Source organism: Aquarana catesbeiana, linkage group LG01 (assembly GCF_042186555.1).
Source record: "Aquarana catesbeiana isolate 2022-GZ linkage group LG01, ASM4218655v1, whole genome shotgun sequence".
In the NCBI taxonomy this organism is placed as follows: Eukaryota; Metazoa; Chordata; class Amphibia; order Anura; family Ranidae; genus Aquarana; species Aquarana catesbeiana.
In genome coordinates, this window is record NC_133324.1 from 379,839,161 (window position 1) to 379,864,140 (window position 24,980).

The following is a 24,980-nucleotide window of genomic DNA, read 5'->3' on the forward strand; positions in this document are numbered from 1 at the left end:
TCCCTTGCAAACCTGGTTAGACACCCTCTCGCTCCCCCAGCTATCGGAGGAGCAATTATTAATCCTTAATGCTCCCTGTACATCAGAGGAACTAGCATCTATCATCTCTTCCCTGAAACCCTCCAAAGCCCCTGGTCCTGATGGATTTTCAGCCATCTATTATAAAAAATTTGCAGAATCTTTAATTCTCACACTAACTAAACTTTATAACCACATCCTTAAAGGGAAACATTTCCCCAAAGAGATGCTACTGGCCAATATGTCTCTTATACCCAAACCAGGCAAAGACCATACCCTCCCCCAAAACTTCCGCCCCATTTCAGTTATAAACAATGACTTAAAATTTTTTGGATGGATTTTAGCAGAATGCCTGGCCAAAGTTATTAGGACCTTGATATCCCCTGACCAAACAGGCTTTATACAATCCAGACAGATCACTGATAACATTCATTTGGCCACCAATATACTCAGGATGCTGATATGCACTCTAGGGAGGTATTATTTTTGAGCTTGGACATAAAAAAGGCATTTGATAGTGTCCTATGGACCTATCTGGACACAGTGTTATTGAAATTTGGATTCAGTGGTGCATTCATACATGGATTCAAGGCCCTATACCACCACCCCCGAACTTGTATTAAGCTCCCAGGGTGCAACTCTGATTACTTTTCTTTGAAGTGTGGAACTAGACAGGGGTGTCCCCTCTCCCCTCTTTTATTTGCCCTTGCTATGGAACCCCTGTCTAGGTCCATCTCCAATAACCCTGACATCAAAGGATATAGAAAAGGCAATTAAGAGTTTAAACTTAGCCTCTATGCTGACGATGTCTTATTATTTATTTCTGACCCCCTGATCTCCCTTCCCAACCTCCTGTCCTCTCTAGACTCCTTTCATAATCTTATGGGTCTAGGAGTGAACCCTTTTAAATGTTCAGCTTTGCCCATTCACCTCCCCCAACCTTTATTGACAACTCTTAAAGATAAATTCAAATTCTCCTGGAATCACGACTCACTGCTATATTTAGACATAAAACTAGCCCCTTCTCTCAAACAGATATATTCCTTAAACTACCCTCAAGCTTTCTCTAATGTTAAACGCCTTTTAAATCAATGGTCCTCATATCATATATCATTCTTAGGGAGAATTCAAGCAGTTAAAATTAATATCCTCCCAAAACTCTTGTTCCTCTTTAGATCTTTACCTCTGTATGTCTCCCGCTCTACACTACTAACAATCCAATCAGATCTGCTCAGATTCGTATGGCAAAACAAAAAACCTTGAATGGGTCGTCCATTGATATATAGAGCCCGTGTGAGGGGTGGCTTGGGATGCCCGGATCTATGGAAATCCTTATTCATTTGGCACAGTGGCATACCCCTACTTCTATACCATAGCTGCAATTTGAGCGGATCTCGGTGGCCCTATATTATCTCCCGGGTCTTCTCTGGTCACGCTCAATATCTCCAAAAGACATCACCCCACTTAATAATATAGTAGGCCAATCATTATACCTATGGTCCCTCTATTCCAGGAAGTTTAAACTAAAATCTGACACGCCTCTCCTGTACTCTTTTTTGGGAGAACCTTCATTCCCTCCGGCCTTCACATCAGGCACGTCATTCCTCGGTTGGTCTGCGAGGGGATTGGTGAGCCTTGAATCACTGTTGCAGGGCGCTTCTTTTTGTTGGTACACACACTTACAGCAAACATATGCCATGGGTCGATTGGAGTTTCACCAATACTTGCAAATAAGACACTTCTACTCGACAGCCATGGTTGGCGGAGTAGAACTGACTAAAACTCCTTTTCAATCCCTGTGCGGGGAGGCTTCTAGGGATAGGGGGACTATCTCCACTCTTTACCGATACCTTAATGATTACAATTCCCCTTCAAAATCTATAGCAAGGGTGGCATGGGAAGTGGAAACGTCTCAGGAGTTCCCAGTGGAGGACTGGCAGGACATGATTGATAACATGCACAAATGTACATGCTCTATATCCATAAAGGAAACGGTACCCAAACTACATACTCGTTGGTACTACACCCCGGATCGTCTTCACAGAATATACCCACTGGTTCCTGGCACATGTTTTAGAGGATGCCAGGACAAGGGTACACTGTTGCATACGTTCTGGAGTTGTAAAGCTTTAGATTCCATTTGGCAGAAAACAACCTCTCTCATAACACTTCTATCAGGAGTATCGATTACCTTGACTTATCAAATGTGTTTGCTGTTTGCAGAACTCCCAGGTGTTCCCCCCCACTACAGAAATTAGTCCACACTCTCTTTAGCGCTATCCAATGGGCAATAGCATTGAATTGGAAGCACTCCCATGTATCTTGGTCGCAGGTGATTTTACGCATGGTGTCCATTAGGATTATGGAAAGGGTGCACCATACTCTCTTAGACTCCATGCACATTTTTGACCGCAAATGGTCAGCTTGGATGGTACACTTGCTTAGTAACAGACTTGAAGATCCCTCAGTCCCTGCCTCAGAAGCACAACAGAACTAATAATTGTAAGATTTGATATAATCTGCCTGGCAGGCACTTCTAATTCTAATGCTTATTTTTCTGTTCTATATATTGATGAATATTGCATTCTGGTTGAACGATGGCATTCTCCTTGCGCTTAGGTTGCACATGTATCAATATCATGACAGTTTTTTTTTTCTTGGTTTCTTTTTATTTCCCCTAATTCTTTTCTTTTCTAATTATTGGGTTCATTGTGTATTATATGGAGAAATTTCAATGGCAACATTGTTCAGCTGCACTGGACTACTCTGTCACTGTGCTTATTGTTCTCACGGTGCTTGTACACCCAGTCTGTATATCATACCTCAATAAAAACATTTGTAAACAAAAAAAGTCAGAGTTAAACACCTCGAGTCGCATGCTGAAGACGCTGAGAATCGCAGCAGACGCAATAATTTGCGAATCATAGGGCTGCCTGAAGGAGCAGAGGGTAAAGACACCACCCTGTTCACAGAGCAGTTGCTGTGGTCTCTTCTACCTCATGCCACCTTTTCTTCCCATTTTGTGGTGGAGAGGGCCCATAGGATCCCCACAGTCAGAGGCCCACCAGGGGCCCCCCCGCACACTTTCATCTTTAAATTGCTCAACTTTCGAGACCGAGATCTTGTCCTGAGAGAGGCCAGAGGAATAGGAGATCTGAAGTATGAAAATGCTAAACTACTAATATTTCCAGATTACTCCATTGAGACACAGCATCAAAGGAAATCGTTTGATCAAGTGCGTTCCCGTCTTCGCGCCAAAAATCTGAAGTACAGCATGCTGTTCCCTGCCAGACTCTGGGTTCAAGATGGTGAACGTGTGAGATTTTTAACATCCCCGGAGGAGGCATCCTCCTGGCTTGACACAATCCGAGTAGGATAAAGTAAGTATACATTCCATAATTTGTGCTCCACTTGAGTTATAACTTTTTTTATTTTTTCTTTATTATGCATTCACCTGGGCTTTCTGGCTTTTTCTGCTGATAGACTCTGCTTCTCCCCTGCTGACAATGTGACTACAGAGTTTCATGATTTATAGCTCCCCTGTTGCTGGAGACTTGATGTTATCTCCCCCTACGCTTCTTATCCTTTTTGCCCAACCTGAAATCTAGGGGATTAATACTTTAAGCCAGCGGCCCATACACACCTCAGGAACACTCTCATACCTGCACTAAGTTTTGTACCCCCAGCTTGCTGGGAGACCAGCACCTTGCTTCATCTGGATGACCCTAGTTGTTATGGGTCAGTAAGAATATGTACAGAAATCCTCTTGCACACGTTACCTCCATGACTTGGCGGTTTGCAGAGTGGTTCTTGGGAAGCAATGCCACCCACTGTTATAGGGGGGCTGGCGGGGAGGGGGGATGGGGAATGGGGAATGGTTTGTTTCTGTTATTACTGTTTATGTTCTTGTTTTAATGATTATTATGTGTATCTATATTTGACACAGATGTATGGACCTACACTTTTACCGTCCCTTGAGGGCTACTCTCTTGAGCTAACAGGAATGTTTGTTCCCGTTCCATCCGGGTTGAGCTTGTCCCTTGCAAATTCATCTAATTTTATATGTAGGACGATCAAATGGCATCTTTGACGATTGTTTTGTGGAACACCAGGGGCCTTAACTCCCCTGTGAAGCAGTCACTGGTGTTCCAGTTCCTAAAAACATATAGTCCTCACATATGTGTTCTCCAGGAGACTCATCTGGTTGGAAGGAAGATCCTGGGCTTAAAAAAGCCTTGGGTGGGTCATTTATATCACTCAACCTACTCAAATTTTGCCCGGGGGGTTAGTATCCTAGTGCGCAAGTCTCTGCCATTTAGACTTCTGGGGCTGGTGCTTGACCCGGATAGAAGGTACATAATAATACATGCAGTGGTGGAATGTTTGGAGCTGCGCTGGTAGGTGTTTATATACCTCCTTCTGCCTCTACTAAGCTACTTCACAAACTGAGCCCTCTTATTGCCAATTATGGTACGGATAATTTGCTGCTCATGGGGGACTTTAATATGCCGCCGAACCCTAGGTTGGATCGTTTTAATGCACTGGGAGACTCCACATCAGATCTGTCCATTTGGGCGGAAATGTATGGCCTGATAGATTTGTGGAGATGGCGCCACCCCAATGATAAATCTTTTACCTGTCACTCGGCCACGCATAGGACTCTCTCACGCATAGACTTGATCTATGCGAGGAGACCTCTATTGTCCGGGGTACAGCAGATTTCCATCCTGCCAAGGGGAATATCGGATCACGCACCGCTTCTTCTCCAGTTGTCTCTGGAGGGTTCCCCTGCAGATAAACTGTGGAGACTGTCACGATTTTGGATCTCTGACCCTGGGGTGGATGCGGGGTTCCATCAACAAATGAATACCTATTGGGCACTTAACCCTGGATCGGCCCCAGCGGCGGTAGTGTGGGATGCCTTCAAGGCTTCCTCCAGGGGTCAATATCAAACACTGATTGGGGCAGTCCACAGACAGCATAAAGAAGACTTGGTTAAGGCTGAAGATAGGGCCACCTCCCTGGAGAGACAATACACCCAGACTCGTGATCCGGAACTTTATACTAAACTCCAGGAGTGCACTAGAGAGGTAATGCTACTCCTCACTTCACTGACTAACTATTACAGCAATCCCAGAGGATCTTTGAGGAGGGTGAGCGGGGGGTAAACTCCTGGCATGGTTGGTCCAAGAACAGTCGGCCTCCATGAGCGTTCCCTCACTGATTGACAAAGATGGGGTTAGACAGGTTTCCTCTAGAGCAATTAGTGAGGGGTTCACTTCTACTCAGATCTGGACTATTCTATGGAAGACCTTCACATTTACCTCTCAGATGTTGATTTCCCTGTCCTGACTGATACCTATAGAGACCAAATTGATTCCCCTATTACCCTTGAAGAGGTCCAACGGGCCATCTCCTTGCTTCAGGCAGGGAAGACGCCGGGCCCTGACGGGTTTCCGGCTGAGTTCTACAGGGCATATGCCGAGGAGTTGGCACCTAAATTTCACTCTATGCTTCTTTCATCGCTGAGGGATGGGACTCTGCCGGCTTCCATGTCTGAGGCGGTGATAGTGGTTATTCTCAAACCGGGTAAGGCCCCTGAACTTTGCAAATCCTATCGCACGATCTCCTGATCGGCGTGGACGCTAAGTTGCTGGCCAAAATTTTGGCGACCCGGTTGAACGGAGTGATCACAGCTCTGGTTCATCCGGATTAATCCGGCTTCATGCCAGGCAGAGGAACAGATATTAATATCCGTAGATTGTTCACCCATGTTGATCGGGCTAGAGAGGGTGACACAGGGGTAGTGGCTGCTCTCGATGCTGAAAAGGCATTCGATTCAGTCGAGTGGCTTTTCCTCTGGGAGGTGCTGGAACGTTTTGGATTTGGATCTCGGTTCATCTCCTGGATTCAGCTTCTTTACAGAGACCCGACTACCCGTGTTAGAGTAAACGGCCTATTGTCAACCCCATTCAGCCTACACAGAGATACCAGACAGGGATGCCCTCTGTCTCCGGGGCTTTTTGCCCTGGCAATAGAGTCCTTGGCGATCCTGATAAGGCAAGATGAAAGAGTGCGAGGCCTTCAGGTTGGGATAATCCAGGAAAAGATCTCACTTTATGCCGATGATACTCTGTTGTATCTGGCTGACGTGGGTGTCTCCTTAAGCTCTGCCCTTGAAATAATAGACCAATTCGGGAAATTCTCTGGGATTCGAGTTAATTGGGACAAATCAGTCCTGTTCTCCCTTCATCAGTCAGGACATAAAGCGGTTATTGACACTCCGCTCCAATGGGTGGATGATTTTAAGTACCTCGGAGTGATTGTCAGGGGTTCCATCCAGGCATATATGGATGATAATATCTCTCCCCTACCCAGTTTAGTAAGAAATGTCATCTCTGGAAAACACTTCCGGTGGGGAGGGTAAACCTGTTAAAAATGGTATATCTCCCCAAATTTATATACTTTTTCAGGAATACTCCGTGCCCTATCCCTAAAGCTTTCTTTCAAAAACTGGACTCCATTATTTCTACCTTTGGGAAGATCCCGAAGCTGGGAAAACGGACGCTCCAACTCTCCCTATCTCAGGGTGGATTGGCAATGCCTCACAATGCCTCACTTCCAGCTCTATTAGTGATTGGGTAGCAGTCCTGGTGACGGTCCGGTGTTGGTTCACCCAGTCCAGACAAAACCCGGCGGTGACCCTTGAGGCAGCTATCCTGGGATCCTATGCGGCTCTGAGCAATCTACCCTACAGAGGGTCCAGAGCCCATCCCCAGGTGATGACTTTAATGCGTACAACCATACAAATATGGCAGAGGGCTAGAGCTATTTATAAAATGGAATCTGCCATCTTACCCCATACATCCTTGTGGGGGAATCCCATGCTCCCTCACCTTTATCAGCTTCCGGATCCCCAGTTATGGGCAGCTAAAGGAATAATTAAAGTCAAACATATTTTTACAGATGGGTCCTTTTCCTCCCTAGAGACGTTGAAAGCCAGATATGCCGTTCCAAACTCTATGTCTTTTCGATACTATCAGCTCAGACATGCCACTCAGGCCCAGTTTCCTGAGCCCCTGACTTTACAGACTGACAGTATGGAACGACTGCTCATTGCAAAAATCCTGGACAAGCCCTTGTCCTCCCTTTACTTTTATTTGTCAATTGAGCATATGACATCCCTGACTAAAATATATAATAAGTGGAAGACTGACATTCCAGAGTTGAGGGACGAGATCTGGGAGGATGTAGTATCTGACTATACTACCAAGATGATTTCAGCTAAGGATCGATTCATTCAACTCAAATTCTTACATAGAGCATATTACACCCCTGTTAGACTAGCCAATATATACCCGGGAGCAAGCACCCTGTGTCCCAGATGTGGTTCATCCCCTGGATAATTTCTCAATATGGTATGGTCCTGCCTGAAACTAAGCCTCTATTGGGAGGGAGTAATGCACACCCTGGGATCCTTCGGGGTCTGGTCTCTTAGACCAGATCCAGCCCTGGCACTGCTTTTCAGTATGGAAAATGTTGAGGCCTCAAGACATGAAAAACTGTTTTTGTTTTATGCTCTCTACTATGCCAGACGAGAGATTCTTCTTAAGTGGAAGCTACCCAACCCTCCCACTCATCATATGTGGATTGCCACTATTGACTCTGTCCTACCACTGTATAAGTTAACGTATGAGAGTAGAAACTGCCCCAAAAATTTTGATAAGGTCTGGTCTCAATGGATTGATGCACATGGTCAAGCCCCCTAGGGCCCATGGTTACCCTGAGTAATAATACTGGCTCCTGTGGTATCTTTTGTTTATATCTGGATATGCCTACTTAATAATGCCTCTTGTCCTTCCCCTCCCTCCCCTTCCTCCCCCCCTCTCTCTTACCTCTCTCTCTCTCTCTCTCTCTCTCCCCCCCATTTTCCCCCCTCCCCTCACCCCCTTCTTTCTCACTTTCTCCCTGTTATCCTTTCTTTGCCGAATCCAGTATTGATATTATGAATCAGATTACTTTACTGTTTAACATTGATGGAACTTGTTAATCACTCAGGAAATTAATTATCAAGTGTAATTGACCAATTGTTTGATCTATTGTGACCTTATGTACAATGTAATGTCCATATACTGTGTCATTGTCAACTTTAATACTTTCAAATAAAAAACTAATTTACTGTTAAAAAAAATTAAAGCTTTCAAAACACATGAGGTTTCTTTGTTAGTAATGATATAATTCTGAACTTGAGAGTAACATATTTATACGTAAAACTACAAAGGAATACAGCTGTTGTTAAAGTTAAATTAAAGTATCCAGGGCTTCAGTACTTGCCATAATGTGCACATATGCAAAGATTACTTGTACGTTATGGCAAATAGAGTTGGGCCGAACAACCCCCCAGTTCGGTTTGCACCAGAACTCCCGAACATGTAAAAGGTTTAGACCCGAGCCGCAAACACTATTGAAGTCTATGGGACCTGAACTTTAAAAATCAAAAATCCCCGTTTTGTAGACTTATATGCAAGTTTTTGGCTATAAAAATGGTATAGGGGCCTGGGTACTGCCCGGAGGGACATGTATCAATGCAAAAACATTTTTTTTAAATATAATTGTTACAGAAGCAGTGATTTTAATGATGCCGAAAGTGAAACAATAAAAATTAAAAATTCCTTTAAACATAGTGCCTGGGGGGTCCCCTTAGTCCACCTGTAAAGTGGTGCATCTGCATTGTGGATAGAACCTGCTGCAGCCAAACTGACATATATAAAGAAAAAAAATGACATTTAAATTGCCGGCAATACAATACCAGTGCTGGCAATACACAGGCCCTTTGGGTCTGGTATGGATTTTAACGGGAATCCCACGCCAATTTTTTTTTTTAAATGGCATGGGGTCCCCCAAATTCCAAATCAGACCCTTAACTGAGTATGCAGCCTGGCAGGTCAGGAAAGGGGGGACAAGTGAGCACCCCCTCCCGAACCATACCAGGCCACATGCCCTCCACAGGGAGGTGTTTTGGGGTGAGGGGGCTCTGTCCACCCCAGGTTCTGATAAGTCCCTGCCTGCAGACCCCCACAGCCACAGCTCAGGGCTGTCGGTAAGAGGTCCTTGTCCTCATCAACATTGGGACAAGGTGCTTTGGGGCGGTGGGCAGAGCCCCCCTGCCCCAAAGCGCCCCCCCATTATGAGGGCGTGTGGCCTGGTATGGTTCAGGAGTAGGGACACTCACTCATCTCCCCCTTTCCTGGCCTGCCAGGCTGCATGCTCGGATAAGGGTCTGGTATGGATTTTGGGGGGATCCCATGCTGTAGACCCCCACAACCACCGCCCATCCTGTGGGAAAGAGGTCCCTGTCCCCATCAATATGGGGACAAGGTGCTTTGGGGTAGGGGGCACCCCCTGGTATAGTTCAGGGGAGGGGTCGGTCGCTCATCCCCCCCTTTCCTGGCCTGCCAGACTGCATGCTCAGATAAGGGTCTGGTATGGATTTTGGGGTGACCTCATGCCGTTTTTTTATTTTGGCATGGGGTTTTCCTTAAAATCCATACCAGACCCGAACCCAAAGGGTGAGATATGGATTTGGGGGGACCCCAACACAGTTTTTTTTTCATTTCTGTATTGCCAGCAATGGCTTGCACTCATTTTTTTCTTTATATGTCCGTTTTGCTGCAGCAGGTTCTATAAACGATATAAATGCACCACTTTACAGGCAGACTAAGGGGACACCCCCAGGCACTATATTTAAAATAATTTTTCATTTTTATTGTTTTACTTTAAGCATCATTAAAATCACTGCTCCTTAAAAAACGATACTTAAAAAAAAATTGCATTGATACATGTCCCCCAGGGCAGTACCCTGGTCCCTATACCATTTTTATGGCCAATAACTGATATATAAGCCTTTAAAATAGGGACTTTTGATTCTTTTAAGTTTGGGTCCTATAGACTTTCAGTTTGGGTCTGAATTTTTTTCATAATCCAATCATACACAGGTGTCAAACTGGCGGCCCTCCGGCTGTTGCAAAACTACAAGTCCCATGAGGAATTGCAAAGCTGACAGTTACAGGCATGACTCCCTCAGGCAGAGGCATGATGGGACTTGTAGTTTTGCAACAGCTGGAGAGCCCCCAGTTTGACACCCCTGAGTACAACCAAAAAAAAATTTTTTTATTTTCATTGCACAAGATTGGGTATTCTTTGCAAAGTGGAATTTCGCCACATCCACTAAGCTTGGGAAAATTCCCTTGCAAAGTGCAACTTCCCTTGAAGAGTGCACACTATTTGTCTTTAGTAAATCAACCCCTAATGCTATGTACACACACTAGGATTTTCCGACAAGAAAACCGTGGATTTTTTTCCAAAGTATGTTGGCTCAAACTTGTCTTGCATACACACGGTCACACAAATGTTGTCGGAAATTCCGAACGTCAAGAACGTGGTGACGTACAACACGCATGACGAGCTGAGAAAAATTAATTTCAATAGCCAGTGCGGCTCTTCTACTTGATTCCAAGCATGCGTGGACATTTGTGCACCCAAATTGTGTACACACACATGGAATTTCTGACAACAAGTCTTGATGTCGGAAAATTTGAGAACCTGCTCTCAAACATTTGTTGGCGGTTATTCCGCCAACAAATGTTCTATGGAGCATACACACGGTCGGACTTTTCGACAACAGGTTCACATCCAACATTTGTTGTCGGAAAATCCTATTGTCCTATCGTGTGTACGGCCCATTAGTGGGGATCTAAATTAACTGGACAGATGGAGTTTTACTAGGGAACTTATACAAGTGAATCTTGTGTAGTGTTCCACTACACACTTTTGTGTACAGTCTTTATAAGCCACAACTGTTCACAGGGTACATTGAATCCATCAGCCAATGCTTTTGGAAAAAATGTATCTCACTTTTTCCCCAATGACAATGTACCACCAATACAAAAAAGTTAAATAAAAGGATCAGACTATCCCACTTGTATGAAAAAAAAAATCAAAAAAATGCATTACTGTAACATAAAAATTCAGCAACTGTATTATTTTCACATGGGCTTTCCTTCACACAAGAAAAGAAAATAGGTATTTTGAAGATTTTTCTTTTTATAAATATTATAAAAATAAAGGTCACATTTTTCATCCACTCAAGCCACATTTTATGTCTACCTGCAAAATTTTAGGGTGGCTTAAATGCTGCATTTATACTTTTGATTGAACCATTTTGTATGTCACTTACAAGATATATATCTTTCATTCCATATAATTTTCTTTTTGATCTGCCTTTCAGATGGATAACATCTGTGTGTGCTTGGTTTTGAATAAATTGTTTTGAAATAAGAAAATAGGGTCATATTGTTAATCTAAGAATCATTGGGGTTTAGTTGGCAGTTTTATCTTCATAAATAATCATTATGGCTTTCTAGAGAATATTGTTAATTAGCAATTTGCTGCACAAATGCCCCATTATGCAATCCCCCAGATTTTGCTAACTGTAAAATATAATGGTAATGTGAAGACAGGTTCAAAGAGATTTTTTAGGAATCCCAAAATTAAATTAACTTCACATAACTTTTAAAAACACAAATAACTGTATACTGGTTGACTGAAAATAAGGCGATATCAGCTATATAAAATATTGCATTTTCCACAATTTTGAAGAAAAACAAATATTGTATTAGTGTTAAACTGAGTTACAAGAAGTAAGATCCTATGTACTATAATTATTACTACATTATTAACAGAATAGTGAAAGATTATAATGAAACTCCAGACAAACTGCCTTTATTTTTGTTTTGGATAAAGTAGAGAGGTACGTTAACCCATGACAGAGTTTACCTACTGTCTGTGTCAATGTTTATGTGATGTCTTCTCATTGCCTCTGCAAAATTGGAAGCAAAATAATAGTAATAACACGAAGTAAAAACATCTTATAAAATCAAATTATCATTGTGATCATTGTGGAAGTTTCATAAGAAAATTATCTTGTGTATTTTTTACTGCTTTTCTTTTTCTTTTTAGTGATATCCGACAGGCTTCTCCATGCTGATTTGTATGACCTCTAATACTTTTTTCTGCCTACTTGCCTATTCTCACAACTAATTTGGAGGGATTGCATCTCTAAGCATAACTGCATATAAAATATTACAGGACACTGGTTAACCTTTTATAACTGCATTGGAACTAGTGATAATTAATACAATCATATTATAGTTACACTTGTACTCATAGTGCATTTGGAGCAGTTATCATCATTGCCCTTAGTCATGTACAGTGACGGAGTCTAAATTAATAAGGTGGTGGTGGTGAATGGAAGAAATTTGTCACCAAGAATGAGGATTAAAAGGATCATTGCCTCCAGGGAGGCCTGCTGAGGAAAATATGTCAGTCTCCCTTTCAGAGGCTGATCATAAAGTTCATCTGTTGGGCCTGGAGTGGCTGTGGATGAGATTAGGTGGGTTCACAGTCAGGCTACAATAGTATACAAGTCCAAATGCTTGAATATCTGGCTCATTATAGAAGGGTCGGGAAGCCTCAAAGGAAGAGGCTGTGCTTAAGACTTTAAAAAACCCTGTGGAGAGTGAATTGAGAGACTATTTGCTGTGTGCTTGGAGAACTCAACCATCACTCTGTTCTAAGTAATGAAGCAAGGAGTACTTTGTTATTTATATACATTGTAACCACCTGTTTTATATTAATTCTAATGTTTCATAAATTCTTTATGTTTTCATTTGTTGCTTAGGTTTTAACTTAAATATATATATATATATATATATATATATATATATATATATATATATATATATATATATATATATATTGGCTGGGGGAAGGAGAGAAAAGATGTATTTAAGGGATTTTAGCAAACTTTCAGATTCCAACCTTTCTGTTCTGAAGAAACAGCTTTTTGTTTCATCATGTCTTAATACCTTTAGTAGACAAGCCTTAAAGCGGAGCTTTAAGGCCTCTTCCCCAGCTCCTGTTTGTGAACTTGAGCTTTAGGGGAGGAGTGGGGGAACATGTACCTGATTTTGACAATTATCAGCTCCCACTTCCGCTCTGATCGCTTAGGCATTTGGAAGCGGAAGTTCTACTTCCCTCCTCCCTTCTGAAGTCTTCTGGGACACATGACAGGTCCCAGAAGACCCCGGGACCAGTCACAAAGCGCAGCGCCACTCACACATGTGTGGTGGACACCTTGCTGTGTAGCTGCAAGCCGTCACAGCTGGGGGGGCCCATAGTGAAGATGCCGGTGCTGGCGTGGGAGGACACAGGGAGAACATGACTGGGGTGAGCACACCACTGGATTCTGGGACAGGTGAATGGCTGTTTATTAAAAGTCAGCAGCTACACTTTTTGTAGTTGCTGACTTTTAAATTTTACTTTAGAGACTGGAGCCCTGATTTAAGGGGTCCCTCTCCAAAAAAAAATTTCTATTGCGGGGATCCTTAAAATTCAGTTATATCTTAGTGCAGGCATCTAAGAAAATGAGTCAGTTAATCACAAAAGCTGGAGATGTCATTCCTAGGGGCATTTTATCTGTTTACATTTTTAAAAATTGCAACAGCTGTAGATTGAAATGGAAGGTCATTTTAAAAACATTTACAAAATGGCTTGTGTAGCAATTTTATATGTTATATTTCTATATGCTGTATTATTATTTTATTTTTTACAAAAGTGACTTATATTGAGCTCAAAACTAATTATGATTAGTTTGATAATTGTTTTAATTAGTTTGATGATCGTGATTATATCAGCTTCTAAGTGAGCATTTTTTTAATCATTTACTAACAATAGAAGCTATAATATTTAATATAATGTTTTTCAAAACTAATAGTACAATACAATGTACTTCAATAACAGTTGTTTCTTTTTCTAAATCAGTAGCCTCCATACCTACAACAGCTATTTTTTTTAAGTCCACAGGCCACAATATACATTACTAACAATCTGTAAACAGCTCACATAAATGGAAAGTAGCAATATGGGTAGGTGACAATGACAAGAAAAAGGCACCAGCATCCCTGTACATAAATGCTCACATAATTGACTACCTGTCCACAACAAACATTTTTTCAGCTACTCCATTGTCCATAGTGTAGAGTATGGGGTTGATTTATTAAAGGCAAATTGGTTGTTCACTTTGCCAGGGGAGTTGCACTTTGCATGGCAAGAATATCCAATCATGTGCAAGGAAAAACAAAATGCATTTTGTCTAGCACATGATTAGATGATGAAAGTCAGCAGAGTGTCACCTCATTCACTGACCTTAAAGTGGTTCTAAAGCATACATATTTTTACTTTAATGCATTCCTTGCGTTAAGGTAAAAAATGTTTAGGCATCGGTTTTGCCCCCCCACCTTTTACTTACCTGAGCCCTCATTTGATCCAGCGCTGTGCACGTCTGCAGCTCTTCTCTCCTCTCACTTCCATGTCTCACTGGCTTTGCTGGAGCACTGCTGCTGTCAATCAAAGTCAGTGACAAGGGATCGGGGGCGGGCCGAGTCCTGCTGTCTGTTTCAATGGACGCAGCAGCAGGGCTCAGGAGTGAGCCCACATGAGTGCCCCCTGTGAGAAGCAGCTTCTGGACAGAGAGGAGGGGCCAGGAGTACCTGTGGGGAACCTGAGGAGAGGAGGTTCAGGCCATTCTGTGCAATTCCATTGTTTGTTATTTTAAAAAAAAAGTTTACAATCTCTTTAACCTTGTAAACTGTAAATTCCCTTGCAAAGTGAACAGCCTATTTGTCTTTAGCAGATCAACACCAATGTCCAGCGGGGGACCCGAGAGGAGGAGGTTCGGGACCACTCTGTGCAATTCCATTGTTTGTTATTTAAAAAAAAAATCTGTTACAACCACTTTAACCTTGTAAAGTGTAAATTCCCTTGCAAAGTGAACAGCCTATTTGTCTTTAGTAAATCAACCCCCATGTCCCTATATGGTCTACTTCAATAGTCTTCCTGCCTTGAATTGCATTGAATTTCCTTCCTGTTGTCACTTACCTGTGTGGATAGGTCCTGCTGCTCTAAATGATCTGTTGCAGGCAATGATTAAACTGATTGACGTTATGTGCAAAAAAAGTATACTATTTTTTATCATAATAATCATCCCTACTGCTAAGTTCAAGATGCTGATGCTATAGTTTTTTAATATGAACAGCTTTCTAACTGCCTACTTTAAAAAAATCGTGATGTGCATAATGAAAAGGTCAAGTTTTTTTTCTCCTCTTATCCATGTAAAAAAAAATTCATTACAAACTCACAGTCGCATATTCAAGAATCTTTAGGGATTTTCACCATTCAAATTATTGACACATTGTTGGTGAAGCAACTATTAAGATGTTTGCTCTTTTGTAATCACAAGTGACATTCATTCTGCAGTATTTATCACATAAAAAAGTAAATAAAAGTTAGCTATTTCTTAGAGATAAGCATACCCAAGATAAAAGGATGAATTGCGGAGTGTAACAAAGTAAAGGTGTTTTGCTTCAAAAGGGTTTCCTTGCACTGCTTGTACTGTTAAAAAACACAGCTTCTTAATTGTTCCGGCATATAAAATGAAGAAAGCAAAAAGCTTATACCACCACTGGTGAGAACAGATGGAATATTATCCTGCAAACAGTGACATCTATTGGCCACAATATGCAGATTACTGTGCTTAGCTTAAGCCCAGCAACTGCTTTAAGAAGTTCATGTTTTAAATACTGAGATATTGTTTTAGCTCATTTCCATGTATTGCTTGTCTTAATGCTTGTCAATGAATTCTATCTTCCTTTTAATGTTTGTCTATCAATAAAAATCACCTGTCACCTTGAATGAAAATGAAAAGGACAACTATCACATTCCAGCTATGGTGCTAATTAGCTCTTAGCTGCTGTGCTTCAGTGCTGAATATACTGTGCATGGTATTGAGTCATTCATTGTAAAACAGCAACACAAAAAGCAATTCAACAGGGCTTACATATAGGAAGGTCGTTAAAACACTTCATATTCCTGATGCTGCAGTTAAATTATTCAAGGGCATTTGTGAGAATGCTGTGCATAAGAATGATTTGCTAAGTTACATAAACAGAAATGATAATTGCTGCAGCATAACATGACACCATTTTACCGTTATTAAATTGTACTTAAAAATGCTTTTCTATCATGTACAATCTGCACCATATTTAGGGTGTTGGCCGGGTTTTTTTTTTTTATTGAAAGGTTTGATTTACAGAAAAATTCACATGCCTAAAATTTGGATGTGAGAAATGTAATTTTAGGTACATGTCTTCCACTAAATAAAGTGACACTCCCACGCTACCCCGATAGGAATTTCAAAATAAATAAACGGAATGTTTGTTATATAGGGGAGCTGTGATAAACAAATACACCAAATATCAAATAAATCAAGTGAATCAATAATCCTAACAGTATGGACCAGTAGCTGCAAACATAAACCTGTGTTACCTCAGTAGTCTACATATAATACAAATGATAAATGCTGCGCCACCTACAATATGTGTTATATTCCATTCTGATAAACTTATAAAGACCCAACTAAATAAGAAAAGAAAAGAAAAAAGCGGAGTTTACATGTACCAGGAAAACTTCAACAGTTAAAATCACAAAAACTTTATTAGATATAAAATTGAAAAAATTTAAAATACCATGGAATAACTACACCTAGTATAACGTCACATCTCTCATTGTAGTAATATAGAGCATGAAAAATTCAACATATGGGGGGCGCATGCGCGGAGTCTATCGGTGCGGATATGCACAGTTAGAGCTCTGTACCATATGGAAGGAGAGCCTCTGATTGAACTAAACCCGCAAGTATTTAACATATACACAGGCTTCAGCAAGGACCCCGGGAACTCAGGGGTCTGGTTTTGTGGCAAAATATGGTTCTGGGAGGCGACCGTTCTAAGTTAAAGAATCCCCTCATGAAGGATTCACGGGGGGAAAGCCGCTATTAAAATGGCACCCCCCCCTCCTCATACACTGCCTCTGTGCGCTCTCACAGGCACAAAATGACACAGCCTGACTCCCCAGCTGATTCAGAAAGTGAAATTGCCACCTTACAAGAGTCCTCTCAGAATTTACAAATAGCTCCAGCTATATTAAAACAATTTGAACGTATGTTGCATAAAGCCCTAAAACAAACCTCTGAGCAAATTACAACCAACCTGACTAGAGAAATAAGAGAATTAGGCAACCACACAGCTGCACTAGAACTTAAAATGGATAATTTGGAAAATACCACTCAAGAACATACCATTGCTATGGAAAATCTCAGATAGGAAAACTTAATGCTCCAAACTAAATTGGAAGATCAGGAGAATAGAGCCAGAAGGTCTAATCTACACATCAGGGGAATTCCTGAATCGATCATTGACCTACAATCCACCCTAACGGCTTTATGTCATGAACTGCAACCAGATATCCCAATCGAAAGATTGAAGTTTGACAGAATACACCGAGCCCTTACAGCAAAAAAATTAGACGGTCCGCCACGAGTTATGAGTGAAGAGTGAAATTTCACTATTATCGCACAAAAGAACTGCTCTTATCATCAGCCAGAGATAAAAAAGACCTAAATTTTCAAGATAATAGCTACCAGCTATTTGCTGATTTATCCCAGGTCACTATATCAAAAAGGCGAGCAATGAAACCCCTCCTCATGGAACTACAACATCATAGCATCATATATCAATGGGGCTTCCCATTCTCTGTACGCTTTGCTCACAATGGAAGGAAATACACCTGTAGATCTAATGAAGAAATTCAACAAACGCTCATAGACTTACACCTAATGGATTCCTCACCACGTATTACTTCAACACGTAGAAGATCACCATCCTTCTCATCCGCAGGCAACTCCTCTCAATCCACCTTGAGAAATGGAAACCATCCATCCCATAAGAGAGGTCGCTTTGCATCACCTTCTCAGGAAAGAGATGATTCTATGGACTGAAGGAAGTAACTAAAGCAGAGCTTATTGCTCATTCTTCATCCTGATAAAAGTTTCACCAAAGATGCACTGTGCACTCTTTCCTTGAAACTAGTAATTTGCTAGTATAAAAAATTTTACACTTCCGGTTCCGGCGCCGCATGGAGTAGCTGTCTCTCCTCACAGCTCCCGCAACCAGGACAAAAAACCTGCTTATAAAACCGGCCCTGAAGCCCGAATTCACCCTCGGCTACCTCGGGCACCAGTACTCACTACATGGACCGGTTCGTGGAAGTCCGCGGCCCCCGCTCCAACACGGCCCAAACGGCGCCGCCGCCCCAGCCGCAAATCGAGGCCCCGGCTTCGGCCTACACGGACCTGCAAACAGGCGCGCAGCCAGCAGATATGGAAGTAAGTGGCAGCGCAGCCCCTCACACATCTTCACAAGCTTCCCAAGCTCAGCCACGACCCCAAGCCGCCTCTCCTCTAGCCCCTCTCTCCCAGGCCTTTCAAACGGCGGCCCCCTCTCCACAGCATGCAGGGGATCATAATACAGAGCGCATCGCACAAGCAGTAGCAGCTCTCCTGTCCCCCATGATTGCAACATCTGTGGAGAAAGCTGTAAATGCAGGGATGCAACAAATTAAAGCCCAGCTAGGAGAACATAACACCAGGCTACATGATCTGGAACACCGCCTTTCCAGTATGGAAGAAGAGATGTACCAAGCCCAAGCCACGGAACAAGCGCAGGACAAGACAAACCAATACATAATACAAAAACTCGATGATTTGGAAAATAGGTCCAGAAGGAGCAACCTGCGATTCGTGGGATTACCCGAATCGCTACAATCATCTGCTCTAACAGAATTTTGCTCCCACCGCATCCCTGAAGCGCTAGGCCTAACAGGCCCCTGCGCGGTGGAGCGCGCCCACAGAATGGGACCATATAGTGAAGAGCGCAAGAGCCCTCGCCCCATCATAGCCAAATATCTAAACTACGCAGACAAAGCACTCATTCTCCAAAAATTTAGACAAACCCGCACACTCCAAATTGATGGTGTGAGGGTTCTGATCTTTGCCGACTACTCCATCGAGGTCTCCAAGAAACGCAAAGCCTTCCAACAGATATGCACAGAACTCTTCAAGCAACAAATCAAATTTACTCTAGCATTCCCAGCCACCCTACGCCTCAAGACTCCCAACGGTGACCAGTTATCCTTTCAGGATCCACCAGAAGCGGAAGCCTACATACGATCGTTAGTCTCCAACAATCAACAGCACACCCCCTCCAAGGGCACCCCACTCAGCCGCTCCCTGGACCAACGGAGCCCACGTAAAGACTCTCCCAAACGCTTCAGATCCTCATTTCCTGACCAGCATCGCTTCACTCCTCGCTGAACTGTGACTCGCAACCGCCATCGCGGGCTACCCAATCTACGGACAGTTCCCCAACTTGTCCCCTCTCAGGTTTTTTTTTTTTTACCTTCGTTCCACGGTATCACGTAATGTATAACGCTATATTGTTATGATTGGCTCTCAGTTTTAAGAGGCATTGTTTTTTTTCTTTTTTTTCTTTCTTTTCCAGAACAATATTTGTTTGAAAACAGTTTTCTTATACGGTTATGTCCTCCTGGCTTCACTGTGTACGGCAACATGCATCCCCCCCCCCCTAATTTCTACTTTCTAACCTCAAGTGCATGCATAGACGCCTGTCACCCTTCCACGGGCCTTTCGGGCCCCACTCCGTAACTGTCCTGTTATGGGAGCTGACCTACACAGTGAACCCATGCGGAAAAAAGTGAAGTGCTTAGGCTTAATGGCTATGTTAGTCCCAATGTTACTTCCCCTCCATGGTATACCCCCCCCTCCTTCTACCCCCTTCCACGGGGCCCAAACCATCTCCCCCACACATCCAATGTGACTCTTGATCATTGTGAAAATGGCATGAATCCTGTCATAGCTGGTGTCTCAACCCATCATACACAAATTGGTAAATTGACAATATCTGCTCATACCCCTCACAACCCCCCCCTAACATGAAAATAATTTCCTGGAACGTAAAGGGTCTCAGATCCCCTCAAAAAAGAATGAAAATTCTCAGGCATCTTAAACGGCTCAAAACAGATATAGCCCTACTCCAGGAATCGCACCTGCCAGCCTCAGACTTCCACCGCATGCAGAAGCTCTGGGTTGGAACTGTTCTAGGATCTGAGGCAGCAGGACGCAAAGCTGGCGTCCTCCTACTCATTCACAAAAATCTCCCCTGCTCAATTCTGTCGACAAAAACTGACCAACAGGGCCGCCTGCTCACCACACATGTCAAAATAGGCTCCAAAGAGCTCATAATCACAAACGTCTACGCCCCTAACAGCCCCAATAAACAGTTCTACTCCGAGCTTTCCAGTTGGCTTCTAGAGAACACTCACCTCCCCCACCTGATCGGAGGGGACTTTAATGACACCCTTCATCCGATAGACGACAGATCCTCACCAAAAAGTCCAAACCCACGTTCCAACCCACCAGCCCCTTCCCTCTTCGCAAACACCATGGATTCTATCCATATCCAGGACCTTTGGCGCCTCTCCCACCCAACAGACAGGGAATTTACATTCTACTCCAACCCACACAAAATTTTCACAAGGATCGACTATTTCTTTGGTTCCGACAACTTAATCCCTCTCCTCCAGAACACCACTATACACGACATAACCATCTCCGACCACGCACCTATAGAAGTAACTCTCGACAATCTAAACCTACCCCCACATCCCAACATCTGGCGGTTTCCTTCTTTCCTCCATAACAACACTGATTTCCAACAATACATGTCCGATGCTTGGACGGAATACTCCTCCAACAATGCCCCTCACATACACGACCCTAACCTATTCTGGGACGCCGGTAAAGCCTACCTAAGAGGCCGTATCATCTCCTATGCAACCTCCTTTAAACGCAACACTCTGTCTAAATATAAAGCAGCCAGCTCACGCCTACACCAGGCACAACGAGCACTATATACCACAGACTCCCCAGCCAACCGATTGGAATGGCAGGCAGCTAAGAGGGACTTCGACACATGGGTAAACACCCTTGAACACACCAAACAGGCCCACTTAGAAGCCTCCTTCCATAAATTTGGTAACAAAGCGGGTAAACTCCTATCCAGACTATGCAAAGGCCCTTTCCGCCCTACCCACATTACATCACTCCGCGACAGCACAGGCACCCTTCAATCCACTCCACAAGCTATTAACAAAGTTATGCAACAATTTTACTCTACACTCTACGCCCCAGATCCCATAGATACACAAAAAGCACGCGCTTTTTTAGGAAAAATAAGCTTGCCCAAGATTTCCACACTACAGCTAGAAACCCTTAATGCCCCCATAACCCCCACTGAAATATCAACAACCATCCGCCACTTGACTCTCTCCAAGGCCCCAGGCCCGGATGGCTTCACTAGCGAATTTTATAAGACCCTTCCACCCCTTCTGGAACTCACCCTTCTCCAAGTATACCGGAATATCTGGTCAGGGGGTACGTACATACAGTCGGGGAACCAAGCTCTTATAAAATTACTATCAAAAAAGGACAAAGACCCCCAAGAACCAGGCTCATACAGGCCCATATCACTTCTCAACCTAGACGTGAAAATCCTCTCAAAAATTATAGCCACCAGGCTGGCTGACATTGTCCCTTCCTTAATTCACCCCGCTCAATCAGGATTCGTAAAAGGTAGAACCGCCACCCTCAATATTCGTAAAGTCATGATGGCCCTAGAACACGCACTCCATCACCCAAACACCAACCACGCCATTATTACATTAGACGCAGAAAAGGCCTTCGATAATGTTAGCTTCGACTGGCTTTCTATGACAATGTCAGAGATGGGATTCTCTGGCCCATTCCATCACCTCATCACTGCCATGTACACAGCCCCATCAGCAAAATTAGTGGTAGCAGGCCTCATGTCAGAAGAATTTCGTCTTCACAAGGGCACCCGCCAAGGATGTCCTCTATCCCCACTCCTCTTTAACATCGCCCTAGAACCCCTGTCTAGATATTTAACACTAACAGCCCCCTTACATGGCATAAAAATAGGCACACATGATCTACGTACTTCTCTATTTGCAGATGACGTCCTCATATTCTCGGCCAACCCCCCCTCTGATATGATAACCATCAAAAAGGTGTTTGATGAATTTCGCTTGTGCTCCGGCCTACGCATTAACTACAGCAAAAGCGAAATCCTCCCCATAGGCACACACTCTGTACCACAATGGGCCCATAAATCTATTTTCCCGGTCGCGAAATCCCATATCACCTATTTAGGGATAAAAATAGGAAAGCTCCCCTCCACATTATACCATCTAAATTACCCTCCTCTGCTGTCGAAAATATCTCAAGAATTAAATGCCTGGATGGACCTGCCCCTCTCGCTCTTGGGGAGATGCCACCTAATAAAAATGGTCAGTTTCGCAAGATTACTATACCCACTACAACCTATTCCGCTACTACTTCTTCACAAAGATGTATCTTCGCTCAACTCCTCCTTATCAAAATTCCTATGGCGAAACAAAAGACCACGCATAGCTCTAAAAAAACTACATCTTCCCAGGCGCGAAGGGGGCATCAGTTTACCGCACATTAGAATGTATAATATAGCATGCTTGCTTAGAACCAGCATAGACTGGATAACGCAATCCTCCCGCTACTCAAACTTCTCCCTGGAATCGGACATGGCCCATCCTTACTCGCTAGCAGGTCTCCTCCACTGCAGATGGAAGTCAGTCCCCCCCCCTCACCAACATAATCTACTGTTGAGAGACACAGCGGTGGCTTGGAGAGAAGCTAGGAAAATACTTAAAATATCCCCTTTCGTGTCATCTCATCTTCCGATTCAAGGAAATCCGGCCTTCCCACAGGGACTAGAACACAAACCTTTCAAAATATGGGAACGGAAAGGCCTAACAAAATTCTCCTCCCTTTGCAACATTCAGACGGGTCGACCACTGCCTTTTACCAACATTGCCGAAACCTTCGCTCTTCCCACCTCGCATTCTTTCCATTATGGGCAATGCATCAGCTTCCTAAAGGAGACATGTACACAAGCAGAGAAAAGGTTTCCGACAAACATCATAGACCTAATGATATCAAACAACTCATACAAAACCTCGGACATTTACAAACCCCTCCTACTTAAATCATCTCCACCTCTTTCAACATCATCAATAACAAACTGGACTAAAGACTTCCCGGACTCTAACCTAGTGAAAAAAATCGTGCAAGGCCTCAACTCCGTACAAAAGCTTACACCCAATGAAGTTTGGAGAGAAACGCAATTGAAAATAGCCCACAGAGCTTATATGCCCTTTTCTCTGTCAAAGACGGACACTAGCAAAGCCTTTTGCCCACTATGCCACCTCCGGAAACCTACCTTGGCCCACCGCTTCTGGGACTGCTCATACATCTCAACTTTTTGGGACCAAGTTCTTGCCTACATATTTGAAGTGACCCTATTAAAATTACCCAAAGACCCGCTAGTCCTCATATTCGGCTACTGGGACCCACTACTCCTACCCTGGTCAAAATTTGCCAACAGCGACACAAGCCCCTCAGGAAACTTGAAAGTCAACGCCTCACACAAAGGGTGGCTCCTAACCTGTCTCCTAATCGCAAGAAGGAATATCTTAAAACATTGGATATCTCCACCCCACCCCAACATCGCCCAAGTCAAAAGAGAGCTTCTACATCTACTCATCAAAGACCGCATTAATACGGACTTCAAACAGAAAACCTCCTCAGACCGCTTCCACTCTAAATGGCACACCTTTATGCTCTCATCTCTCTCTCAAGAAGAAATAGCAAATATGAGCCAATCCACCTTCTCCTACCACGACTCCTACCAGCAGCTGCGAAACAAGAAAATCCCCCCATAAGAGGTGACCCCCCTGAACCATTCTAAATCATCCTGACCGCGGCGTGAACTACTCAACTCACAAATCCAAGATCACCGTCAGTTCCACACGAAACCTAAAGACTACCAGCTACCTTACTCGCAAAATGTCCGTAATATGGTACAATGTCTATGATCATTTGGATACTATACCCTCACTAACTGTCTCTCTCTCATTCATCTTAGGGCCCCCACCCCTCCCCTGGTTTGAGTTGCTATCACACCTACAGGTATTTGATTGATATTAAATAAGTTGGTACTCGCAGAAATAGTAATGATTGGTTCCATCCAGGCTTCCACCACATTACTCTATTATTTACTAGGTTTGGGATCTGTCTAATCTTATCCATTTTACCACCCCTTTCACTCCTATACTCCTGAAAAATTATTGTCCCACCCTTCCTAGATCAGAGTTAATACCAAAATGTCTCCCATATCTGTGAATGTACAAGTATATCAAAATATCTGTATACATCAAAATATCTGTATACAACACTATATTTTATACCTTTTGTTATATGTTTGAAAAGCGAAATAAAAACTTTTTGAAAAAAAAAAAAAAAAAATTTTACATTTCCTTTATCTAATTATCGCATGACCTATAATTCTTATTTATTTTTCTAGCTACAGCTGAATATAATTTTTTTTATATTTATTTATTTATTTTTTTTTTATTTAGTCAGCATGCTCTAAACCTAAGGTCAATGTCCTAAAATTTGAGTATAGACTATTACACATATAGTGTAGAAAATTTAAAATACTTTAGTCCTCCTCAAAGGATACTAACAGATGGTCTATAGGCAAATCTAATATTTAGCCCGGCCACAAGAATTAATTGATTCAATTGTTATAGTTCTCAAAATTCAGTTGTCTATTAGTTCAATTTAAGGAAGTTCTACTGTGCTGTTAAAATCATCAATATAGGAGTTTATCACTCCAAACCCTTCAGGTTGACTCATTGTTCTACCCCTATTACGAGTTTAGGGACCCTTTAATCTTATTCCATCCTCCAATTCCTTTCTTCATTATTACAGCTGGATACACACCCTACCATGGGATCTTAAGAATGCTTAGTAT